At 42.4% G+C, this 12,247-nt stretch overlaps 1 pseudogene; it reads right to left on the bottom strand.

Annotated features, from left to right (window-relative positions):
• Nucleotides 1–9,068: 9,068 nt before the first annotated feature.
• Nucleotides 9,069–9,959, bottom strand: LOC138249389 (olfactory receptor 52E4-like; annotated as a pseudogene).
• Between the last annotated feature and the right edge of the window lie 2,288 nt (nucleotides 9,960–12,247).

The raw sequence follows: 12,247 nt of genomic DNA, 5'->3' as shown, positions 1-12,247 counted from the left end.
CAGAAGAACAGAAGGGAAGAACAGAAGAGAAGAACAGAAGAACACAGAAGAAGATTGCAGAGGGGGAGCGAGGAGGAAGAGACAGAGAGGAGGAAAAGAAGCAGGAGCAGGAGAGAAGGTGAGTGGCGCGGGGCAGGGCCAGGGGCTGGGAGGAGGGGGGTACTTACAGTTAGGTGGGTCTCAGGAACACAGGAACTCGGGAACTTGGAGGAGCTGCAGCGGCAGGGGGAGCGACCTACCCTTGGGGCAAGTAAGGGAGGAATCATACCTATGGTCCTAGTGATGTGAGATTTGATATTTTGCAGATTTCTGATCTGTCATTTATAGTATAATGCACACACTTGGTTGGGTGGGGCAGGATTCTAACCTCTTGGATATTCTGCAGACGTCTGTTGGCTGGAGTCCTGGCTTCCTTCATACTTCAGCAGTTTGTGTGATTTTGAGCAAATTGGTTGATCTCTGTTGCCTCAATATCCTTATGGGTGTAGAGATTCTCTGGAAACAATGCACGAGTTGCTTGGCCTTCAGTAGCTCACAATGTTTCACTAATCAGAAGTAGCTCTCACAACACAAAAGGTTAGAGACCACTGGTCTAAACTTAGACCAAAAGTGTAGGTTTACATTTGTGAATCGGGCCCATCATTGGTAGATATGGTGCCAAAAATATGAATCTGTGCAAGGACAGCCCAGAGTATACCGAAACCCAAATGATACATACTCTCAAGCTGCCAGAAGTAAAGAAACAAAAGCTGAACCAAGTAACTATAAGCACAAGACAGAGAAAGAGAGTATGCAGATTATACTCATGGGCACCAATATAAAAGAAGGACAAGAAAGATGATCTAAAAAGTTTCTGTGTATAATTAGGATTAGTCTCAACAATAAATATAGCAAAAACAACAGTGAGTAACTCCTTCATTTATGTGTGATACAAAATCAAAAATGTACTAGTTAGTTGCAAGGATAATCAACATCAGGTCACATAACAATGAATGAAAACACTAGGGCCCATATTTAACAGAAAATGACAGAGCTTGACGCTGCACTAAAATTCTTTCAGCTCCGCACTCTGTCTTTTTCACAACACAGGGATGCGCTGTATTTAATAGAAACGGCGCACCACTGTGTTGTCCCCTACACTGGAGCTGAATTTGCAGCTGAGTGCCAATGCAGCCACTCTTGTGCCATGGTGCAAGCATGGCTGCGTTGAGGGGGACATTGTTTTTGTGCAGGAAGGGACACCTTCCTACACAAAAACAATCTTAAATGGCGATTTGAGCTTTCTATGTGTGCTGCAAAATGCAAAAAACGAGGAGAAATAAAGTATTTCTCCTCATTGCGCCATGCTAATGTCACCCCTGGGGTGGCGTTAGATTTTGACACTGCCTCAGGTTTATGAGAACCCGTAAATCTGGGGCAGCATCAAAATGCAATGGGTGTTGCTGTGGGCGTGCACGCCCCTTCAAAGCAAAGTGCTGCATGTGAAGGGGCGGTATTTAGAAGGTGGCGTTAAGCCACAGAAAGTGGCTTAAAGCCACCTTGTAAATACGGTGCAGGGCATAGCACCACCAGAGCGTCACAAAAAGTGACAGTATGGTGGCACTGGGGGCTCTTAAATAGGCTCCTATGAGAATTTGAGAAACCTATGAAGTAACCGTGAACTTGGGGGTTTGAAAAAAACATTCCAACTGTCTAAAAATACAGCAGTGATGCATGCAGAGATACCAAGGTATAGTGCTAATGAAGGCCATGATAGATAAAATGTTAGTGTTAGCAATTTTCAAAACAAAACTGGCTTGCAAGCAGTCCTCGTAAATAAAAATCAAAGGTCTTTTGAGGAGAAATGCTAGGAATTTGATACAGCATAGATTTAAAGATCAGTGAAAGTATCAACTGAGACAAACGTATTGCTCCAGATATATAAAAATTGTGTATGGCTCATTTTGAAGACATGTAACAAATGTTTTCTTCCAGAACTGGAGAGATTATAATTATTTCAGATAGGATGTTAGGTTGAATATAGTACATTGATTAATTCACACCTCCAGGAATTGATCAAATGTTAACTGTTTTTTAAAGATCTTTGTCCAAACACCTCAATTACTTATTGGACCCTGAATAAGGGTAACATGCCAAATGCATTACCTTGAATGTTCTAGTGGAAAGATAAACTACAGGTTGATAAAACTAAAGAAACTTGGAGAAATGCATTCAAAGTTCTGCTATCTCGTGACTTGGTTTCACAAATTACAATGAATATATTCCTCCATATTATACATAGAAGGGATGCACGGGAGAGGTTTCTTCTTTGGTAAGATTGTTATTGTTGAAACACTCATTACACAATTGTGAAACACAATTACATGCAAGTGTAGAGAAATGCAATCATGCATACACCTGATTATGATTGCATGATTGAAGTTGTCAACACTTGCATGTAGTTTGCACTGTTTTTACCTTTCAGTTTAAGTTCTCACGCTTGAAATGCACACCTTTTTTTAGATTTGCAGTGCAGACAAGTGGGGTGAACATGCTTTGATACAGGTATACATGGAGAACTACTTTATCTACACAGATTATTGATGTTCTAAATGAGGTTGATCCTTAATTTATGGCTTTGAAGTATTCTCTCGCTGTTTTCAACTTTCATCAACAGGTATCCGTATGAATCACAGTAGACAGGTATCAGAGTCTTATACCTCATTATTTTGGACAGAGTGTAGACTGTGTGAAGGGAATTGTTGGAGATGGCCCTTTCTGTAGGGTCATCCCCAGACTTTTTGCCTTCCTCCTTTTTCTTTTTCTGACCTCTTTTTTGCTGGATTTAGGACTCTGTGCACTTTACCACTGCTAAAAAGTGATAAAGTGCTTGTGCTCCCTCCTTAAATTAGGGCAATATTGGATCATACTCAATTGCCATTTTTATTTTAAATATAAGTCCCTGGCACAATGCACTACATGTGCTAGGGGACCTGCAGCACTGATTGTGACACCCACATAATTCACCCCTTAATCATCTCTTTGGCCTGTCATTGCAGAGCCTGTGTCTGCAGTTTACTGCCACTTCATCTTCACATTTAAAACTACTTGCCAAGCCTGAAACTCCACTTTTATTACATATGTCACCCCTAAAGTAAGCCCTATGTGACCCACAGCGCAGGGTGCAGTGTATTTAAAAGGCAGGACATATTATATGTCCTGGTAGTGACAAACAGCCTATTTCAATTTTCATTACTGTAAGGGCTCCTCCTCTCATAGGTTAGCATTGGGAATTCCCTTATATACTTTTTTGTGATAATTTCTGATCAGAAAGGAGTGGTGTTGCCATGTTTGGTATGTTTGGAATGGTAGTGAGAAATCCTGATTACTGGTAAAGTCGGATTTAACATTCCTATTTTACAAATGCCACTTTTAGAAAGTAGGCATTTCTCTGCTCTTGCTACTCTCTGTGCCTTGCAGTCTGTCTCCAATCCACGTCTGGTCTGTGCTGGGTAAGAGCTCCCCTTGTGCATTCCATCTAGACAACCATAAACAGAGGACAGTCACCTGCATCTGCATTTATCTGCATACTGATGGGTCTACCTGGGCAGGAAGGGTGGAGTGGCTCTCACTTACACTTCAAAGGGTAGTGGTTTGACTGATAATCCCCCACAGATCTCCCTGCCAGACAGAACTGACCTGAAAGGGGAACTGGTGCACTTGTGAAGTCTCCCTGACTTCAAAGGAACATTTGTCTCTGACCACATTATATCAGACACTACTGGACCTGTAACTAAAACTCTGCCTGGAGAACTGCTGTGCTGCCCAAAGGACTCAATTGGACTGCTTTCCTGGAAGGACTGGTCTTCTGCTTGTTGCCCTGCTGCCTGCTGCTCTCTGACCCTGCCATAAGGATGCTGCCTTTCCAGCATAGTGATCTACAAGGTTTACTGGCTTGCCCCCTGTTTTTTCTGAGGTCTCAGGGATGTCAAAGACCTTGCGAACGGTGCTTCGTTCCAGCCCTAGCTCCACTCTGACCAGATGCAACTTTGTCACAGATTACCGTTAGCGAGCGCAGTGCTTCTTCGCAGCCCTCATGCCACTCTTCCAAAGTTGTGTCTACTGTCATGGATTCCCGCAAATGAGCGTGGTGCTTCTTTGCAGCTGCTTATCACTCTACTGAAGTTGTGCCTACTGACCCGATGTCTCATCCAGTGAGCTAGTGCTGTCCGCACCGCCACATAACTCTGCAATTGGAAACCCACATGTGGACTGCAACAAACTGCTCTTCTGAAGTGGTGCCTACTGTCCTTGATTACCACTAGTGAGCCCGATGCTTCTTTGCAGCCCTCACGCCGCTCTTCCGAAGTTGCATCTATTGTCATGAATTCATGCTAACGAGCTAATGAGCGTGGTGCTTCTTCGCAGCTCCGCGTCACTCTACTGAAGTTGTGACTAATGACCTGGAGTCTAATCTCGTGCTGCATCCGCCACACCACTCTGCGATTGGAAACCTGCCTTGTGGGCTGCAACGAACATCCTAAGAGTAGTGTTTCTCATACCATTTTTCCAGAGCCGAGTTGCCAAGTACAGCCACACTTCACTCACAGGTACTGAACTCCCCAGGTCTGTGTGACCATCAACGGCCCCCCCTCCCCGGTGTTCGGACACAGTCTGTGGGCCCGTATTCAGCCTTTACTGTATAACTCCTAAAAGGAGTGCAAATGAACTCCAAAGATCTGCATGAACACTGCAAGTGAATATCTCGATGTGCCCTTATTGGATTTGTGCGGTTATGGTCTTTTTTCATTCAGATAAATAACTTCTATTTTTCTAACCTGTTGTGGAGTCGTTTTTGTGGTGTTTCACTGTATTACTGTATGAGTTTGGCACAAATACTTTGTACATTGCTTTCTAAGTTAGACCTGCCTGCTCTGTGCCAAGTTACCCGTGGATGAGCACAGGATAATTTAGTTTGTGTTCTGACTTACCTTGACTAGAATTGTGGTCTCTACTTTGTAAGTGTGCATACCTCTGCCAACTAGAGGCAGTGATCTCTAACAGGAGTTCATGAGCGGTCCAGAAGATCATAGACTAGTAAAGGCTTTACAATTGGGCAAAAAACGTTAGCAATTTGTTTGTGACTAGGAAATTCATTAATTTCACCATTGAAGCACACAGATTTTCGCTTGAATCATATGAAGTGCTTCTGTTAATAAAATGGTGCACCCTTAGGTATTTTTAATTTCTCTATCTGGACCGCTGTTTTTGTTCTGAAAAAATAAAGGTCCAGATGCAGCAAAGCACTAGGGAGGCCCATAGGTTACAATGGACCCGTCACTTTAACTCCTGCCCCGAGCAGGCATTAAAAATTAAAGAAATGTTTTTGCAGTTAAATCTTGTAGATTTCACTGCATAATTTTTTGCAGCCTTCCTGCATGAGAATGCTCCCCTTGCATACATTATGCCTGGCACAGGCATAATGTGGTGCAAAGGGTTACAATGTGGTGCAATGCACTTTGTAAATATGGCACAGGGAAATGGTCTCCTTAATTCCACATCAGCAAAAAAAAAGATGACACTAGTGTGGCACAAGGAGGCGCAAGGGCCTTGTAAGTCTGGCCCAAAACATGTGAGAACTCCCTTTTATGGTTGAGTCCACCTGTGTGATGTCATCCTACTCAGATGTTGGGGGCCATCAATTCCAAAGCATTCCTCAGGAAATTGTGAGTGAGACTACCCCTCAAATATCTTTTTGATACCTTCAGGCTTATATATTAGTACCCCTTATCAGTTAACATGTAGGGATACTTAATACCAATGCTCCTTTTTGCGATTTAGACTTTTGGGGTCCCACCTCATAATGACAGCAATGCCTCCTGAAGAATTTCTCATCCATTTTTTTATTTATTAGTATTTTCATTTTGTGTGTTTTGGGCTTCACTTTACTAAAAGCCCCTCCATATGTAAATACTGAAAACTTTAACATCATAACAGGTGGTGTTTTGCCTGGTGATTCTGACAATTCAAGAGGGTTTATTAGTTCTTGTGATTGGCCACTTGAGCATATTACCTCTGGCATAAATAAACTTGGGGATTTATGAAATGTAATGGATGTAATGTGTGAGGTCTTACTAGCTAGCACCTGAAATGGCAATTGATTTTGTTGCTTGTTTTTCTCTTTTATTGGAATCTCACAGTAGTTAATCAAATTTTGAATAACGCACTCACAGACTGACTGCTCATAGACAATTTCCTCTTTGAGTGCAATTTATTGGTGAGACACTGTCACTCTACATCAGGAAAAGAGATGGGATGAACCAAATATCTCAGCCAAAAAGCCTTAAATATGTTAATGCTTTCAGATTGAGCAATTTATGACCTCCTCATATTGGCTTCATACCTGAGCCTATTTAGTGCAGAATAAAACACATGTCTCGTGTTACAGCTGAAACAACTTGCAGTATTGTCCCTAAACCACTCTTTGATTTCACATCATGCAATAATGTTCTTCTGCATGTTCTTATTCTCATGCAGGGCCTAAACCTGACATTGCATAATGGTCTCTGTGCCAATTATTTGAAAATGAATTTACTTTTTTTGAAGGAGAGGCACATTTGTGAAGGAGGATATCTTACCTGCCAAGAACCACATTGAAACCTTTTTCCAGTTCAATGGCAAGAAGTGATCTCTACATTTCTAGGTGTTTGGTCAGCTATGCTTATGAACACATGGATGTGTGCTGCTATGTAGATCTTTTGGGTGAGGCAGGCTGCCTATGTTCACCGTCCATCTTTTCTGCAACCAAGTTGGGAGATTTCGGTCTCGAGGAATTCTCGTTCCAGTTAGACTGGTGAACAGTGTACCAGAAACATCAGGAGCACCCCAGTAGAAGTAGCCCATGCCCTGTAAAGAAGCACATTTTCAAGGTATCTAGATGTGGAGTTAAGAATAATAAATCTATATATGCTATGTATACCTATATGTTCTTACCTTCTCAATATTTTTGGTCTTTCATATTTTGGCTACAAAATGTTAGTAGTACGTTTCTGATATTGATATTAAGACATACTACCATTTGTACACTTTCCTGTCATCAGTTTCTATTTGTTGCAAACTCTGGTGGGGGTTTGTCAATGTTTTTCAGTGTTTTCAAACCTGGTTAAATGCAGTGATCATCAGTGTTTACACATGTTTGATCCCTGAAAAAATATGTAAAGATTTTGCTCTTATTACTGTTTGCCTTGTGCACAGGCTTCAGTTCAGCTTTCCTCATTGTTTTATCTGTTTTAATGACGGTGTTTGTTAAGTGCAAATCGTCACATAAGAAGCCATGAAGCCCTGCATATACAGTGAAAAGGCACAGCAATGTAAATGGAATAGAGAAGTGCATTTGCAATCCAGGGGAGATGGTGAAGGGCCAGGGAGTCTGAACTGTGCTTAAAGGTTGGTGTGTTATTGGTGCTAGCTGGTAACTTTAATGGAGCAGGCTTGTTACATCATCTTCTGCTGCAATTGCCTGTAACTGATGCAAGAAAATGGACAGATTTCATCTGCCCTGGGTTGTACTACACATCAATGCGCATAAATGTTGGTATGCCTGCTCAGGGAAGCAGAATCAAACTTTGATGGCTGAAGACTATATTGTATATTACTCATTTGAGGAAGAGAGGTATCTTAAGATAGGCATTAACGTATTTTGACATAGTCTCTCATAGGAAAGGCATAAATTTGAGTAATGCAGACTTTTAATCCACCTCCTTTTTGGTGGTAGACGTACACTTGTGGTAGTTTGGGGGGGTCTGGCCTGGGGCTTGCAGAATATTACACTTTTGGGTATTTTGTAGGCCGGAGCAGAACTCACAGAGTTTCACTCTTTGGAATTCTGTGGAGTTACATAAAATCTCCACAAGATTTTGTGGAGTTTCGCAAATGGGCAGCATTTGGGCACGTCACACTGCTGATTTCTATTGTCGGGAGCTTGTACTGCGCTGTAAAATTAGCATGAATAACACCACGTGGCATACCAGTGGGCACTGCTTCTTTCTGTCACTCGAGTAGATTTTCTACTCAAGTGGCAGCTTTCTCAACATGATGGTTGCGATCTGCCATGAGCGCCTGCATTGAGAAATTGTGCCAGGAGGCATTTTAGTGTCTGAAAATCATGGTAGACAAATTCTCACTTGCCAACTTAACCTGGGCGAGCCGTACATGAGAATAAAATCTGCCACGTTGCAATTGGCAGAGTTTTGCCAGCCCATCTTGCTCCAAGCAGAATGCGGAGTGGGCAAAACCCTGCGAACTCCGAGGCAGCCTGGGCATTAGGCCTGGGTGGAGTAAACTGAGTCCGGCTTTGCGGAATTCCACTGAGTTGTTTAAAACCTCTGTGGAATTCCGAGGAGTCAGAGTTCCGTGCCCCGCGGAGCCTTCCTGAATGCGCCTATCTCAGAAGCACTAAGAAGGGTCGGGTCTGGCCAGCCAGGCCCGACCCTGCTTAGCTCTTTCGAGATCAGCACACTTCGAAGCAGGGATATTACAAGTATTTGTTTATTTCAGATATAACATCAGGATAACTCCTTATGTCTATGTTGGTTCTTCTTTCGGAGGATTTCCATCTCTTTTACAGGATCTTGAACACCCCTCTGGGCTAGTTGTGTAATACATCCAAGTTTTCAAAATTCTATGTGTATAATGTAGTCATATGCTCACTCTGCTTACGCATGCAATGGAACATAGGTAAATAAAAGTTAGTAAATATAGGGACGTTTGGAAGAAAAGAATAAAAGGTAAAAATCTTCCAGATTAGCAGTAACAATGCTTTCAGAAACAAGGAATTTTAACATTCCGTGCAGGATATGTGGTGGAAAGGCTGCCATATGATGAGATTATTCCCCAAGGTTGAGATCATCCGTCACACCCTGTGTTTGGAATCCTATTCTACAAATTACAGAAGTGGTTATATGTTAATAACGGGCTGAGATTCTTTTTGTAGAATTCAACTACTAAAGAACAGCATGCCTGGTCAAGGACAGGTAAATGTATCACTCATTAGTTCATGTCAACTTGGGCTTGAATCCCACCATAGCTCTTCAATTGCAGTGGCAATACAAATTACACATGTTCAGCACCCGGTTCTGGATTTGCTTTGTTCTTACCCCGTAAATTATGGGATTTACCATTGGTGGCAACAGAACATAGAGGTTGGCTAGGAAAATGTGGACATGTGGAGCAATGCCGTGGCCAAAGAGAAGAATGCTTGTGCGCAGAACATAAGGATGACACAAATGTGTGAAGTGAAGGTTGCTGAAAGCCTTCCATCGAACTCCTTCGGCAAGGCGTAGGACAGCCCACACCATGAAAGAACCTCCGTACAAGCCATAAGCAATATTGATCCGAATGTTGACACAGGCAAGTTTTACAATCCCCATGTGCTCGCAGTAGGTGTGAGAGATAACATTATTCTCACCAAACTTCAACCGGATGACAAGGAATATAAAAGGTGTCACAATGAGCAGAGGCCTAATCACAATCACAAATACAACAAGTCTGGCTATCAGATTAGTGGTGAGGATGTTTTCATACCTTAGGGGCTTACATATGGACACATATCTATCGAAGGACATTACCAAGAGCACTGAGGACTCCATCCCTGTAAACAAGTGGATGAGGAACATCTGCAGTACACATGCAGTAAAATTAATCTCCCGTGCATTGAACCAAAAGATGGTCAGAATCTTAGGTACAGCTGAGTTCGATAGGACAAGATCTACAAGAGATAGAATGCACAGGAAGTAGTACATGGGAACATGAAGGCTCTCCTCCGCATTCACAACAAAAAGAATGATGCAGTTTCCAACAAGTGCAATGATGTATGCAGTGCAGAATGGAATAGCGATCCAGCAGTGCAGCTCCTCCAGGCCAGGGATGCCCACCAGAAAACAACTGGAAGGAAACAAGTAGGATGAATTGCATCCTGACATCATGAGGATGCAATGATTGTATTCAATTTTTGGGGGGATATTAGTTCAACATCCTGTAAAAAAACATGAGCATAGGTCATTAAAGATTGACATTGCTTAAACTGAATACTATTACGAATTGAATATACGATGAGAGGATAAGATTGTTTCACAACACTGACAGTATTTCTATATCCAACTACTTTCACCAGCACCATTTTTGGATGTTATGTTATGTTGCATATTATGAAGACTTGTAAGGCACACTATCACCTGGGCGGGTATCCTGGTGTTGACCAGATGTGAGCTTAGCCAAATCTAGGGCCTAGTGGGACTACTTAAAAAGCCAGGTCTTCAGCTTCTTGTGCAATGCAAGAAGTGAGAAGCTAGCTTTTTTGTAGTGGCAGATGCTTTAATGCTTTTTGGTTTCACTTTGTTTTTGTGTATGCATGAGATGTGTGCAAGTAGGAATCCAGATGAGCAGAAGTGTCTAGAATATTTGTGAAAGCAGATGTGATTGTTGAGGTATGCTGTGCCAGTATTAGGTAGTGTTTGAAAGTGTGGGTGGGGAGTTGAATTGTGTATAGAGGCTGTTTCAGTAGTCCAGCGTGCTTGTGACCAGGATGTGTGTGATGCTTTTCTAGGTGCTGATCGGAAGTCATTTGAAATTCTACCTCAGCATCCGCAGGGTAGGGAAACAAGCAGGCATAGTCATGTCAACTTTGCTGTCAATGACGATCTCATGTTCTTTGTGTTGTGCTGGGGGGATGGGTGTCAGCCCTAGCTCTTCTCTGTTGGCCACCAGGTGCAGTTTCACAATGAAGTGCTCTTCCCAAAGATCACAATTTCATTGATGTTGGTGTTCACCTTCAGACCTGGTTTTCATCCAGTAGATGATTTTAGTCATGCAGTCAGTGAAATATATCCTGGTGCTGGTCATCTTACCGTGAGGGAGAGAATAAGCTATGTGCTGTCAGCATAGAAGAGGACGCTGATGTTGTAAAAGCAGATAATGCTGGCTAGATAGATTATGTATGTGCTGATGAGTTTTGGGCTCAGGGAGGGTTCTTGCGGAATTCACAGATGAGGTCACTGGCATATGAGATATACAGTGCCAGGCTGACTGATTGGGTATTTCCAGTCAGGAATAAGAAGATTCACAGAAAAAGTGGAGGCATTTAGGTGTGAGCATTGCACTGATGTGTTGCAGTCCTCTGGAGCAGATGGATTTTATCTTGGCAAATGTTTCTTCTGTTGTGATAATGGGCCATGTGGTTAGCGATGCTTCTTTAGATATCATCAGGGGGTCCTTTGGTGAAGTCTGTTGGTTCCAGTTGCAGGGTGAAGTTGCTGAATATCTCATTGATTTTGTACCTAAGGAATTGAGAGAGATTGTTGCATAGGTCCTGCCAGGGAGTGATCTTGTTGAAGGGGGCTGCTGATGAGGTGAAATCCTTTACAATGGTGAGGATTCCTTTGCTTTTGTTGATGCTGCCATCCATGCAGTTCATTAGAGCTGCACATTTGATGGTCCATATTATTTTGCGGTAGAGTATCACAGCAGATTTGAATGTCCTCCCATCTACATTGTCCTGGCCCATTCTCCATTTCCGCTCCAGTTGTTTGCAGGTGCATTTCATCAGTATCTTGTTGTATAGCTGTGTTTGAGGGAGGCTAGAGAGTAGGTGCTGGAGGTTCTCCAATTGTAGAAATTCTTAGAGACTTTGGGAAAGCTATTGCTGTGCTTGTGTCAATGGATGGAAGAAAGGAAATTGGAGGAATTTAATCCTGACATAATAAGGATGCGATGAGGTTATCCAAGTTTTACTGGGAAAGTATTTCAACTTTCTGTAAAAGAACATGAGTATAGCTCATCAAAGCCTGACATTGCCTAAACTGAACAGGATTACAAATTGAATAAAATATAGTGGAAAATGCTATTAATTACATCACCAACGGTATTAGTAGAGCAAACTCCTCTCACAGTTATTTCTGGATATTCTGCCTTTGGTCCTGGACCTCTGAATAACCCCTTATTTTAAAAACAACCTTCCATTTTTTCTAGTAATATGTTCTCAATGGTTAACAACAATGCACACTAGCGTGGGGCTCTAGCGGCCACTCCATCTCTAAAAAAAAAATCCCAAAACTACTGTTAATTGATCGCAAAAACTCATGAGGAGGGATGGTTGTACATGCATCTTGGCAGAGGTACTATACCAGTGATAATCAAAGTACCGCCCAGTGGACGCATGCAACCCTCCTGACCTTTACATTCGGCCCCATGGACAGCAACAACACTGGGCTGC

This window comes from Pleurodeles waltl, chromosome 8, assembly GCF_031143425.1.
Source record: "Pleurodeles waltl isolate 20211129_DDA chromosome 8, aPleWal1.hap1.20221129, whole genome shotgun sequence".
Classification (NCBI taxonomy): Eukaryota; Metazoa; Chordata; class Amphibia; order Caudata; family Salamandridae; genus Pleurodeles; species Pleurodeles waltl.
Note: the sequence above shows the minus strand (reverse complement) of the source record. Positions and strands in the feature narration are given on the sequence as shown.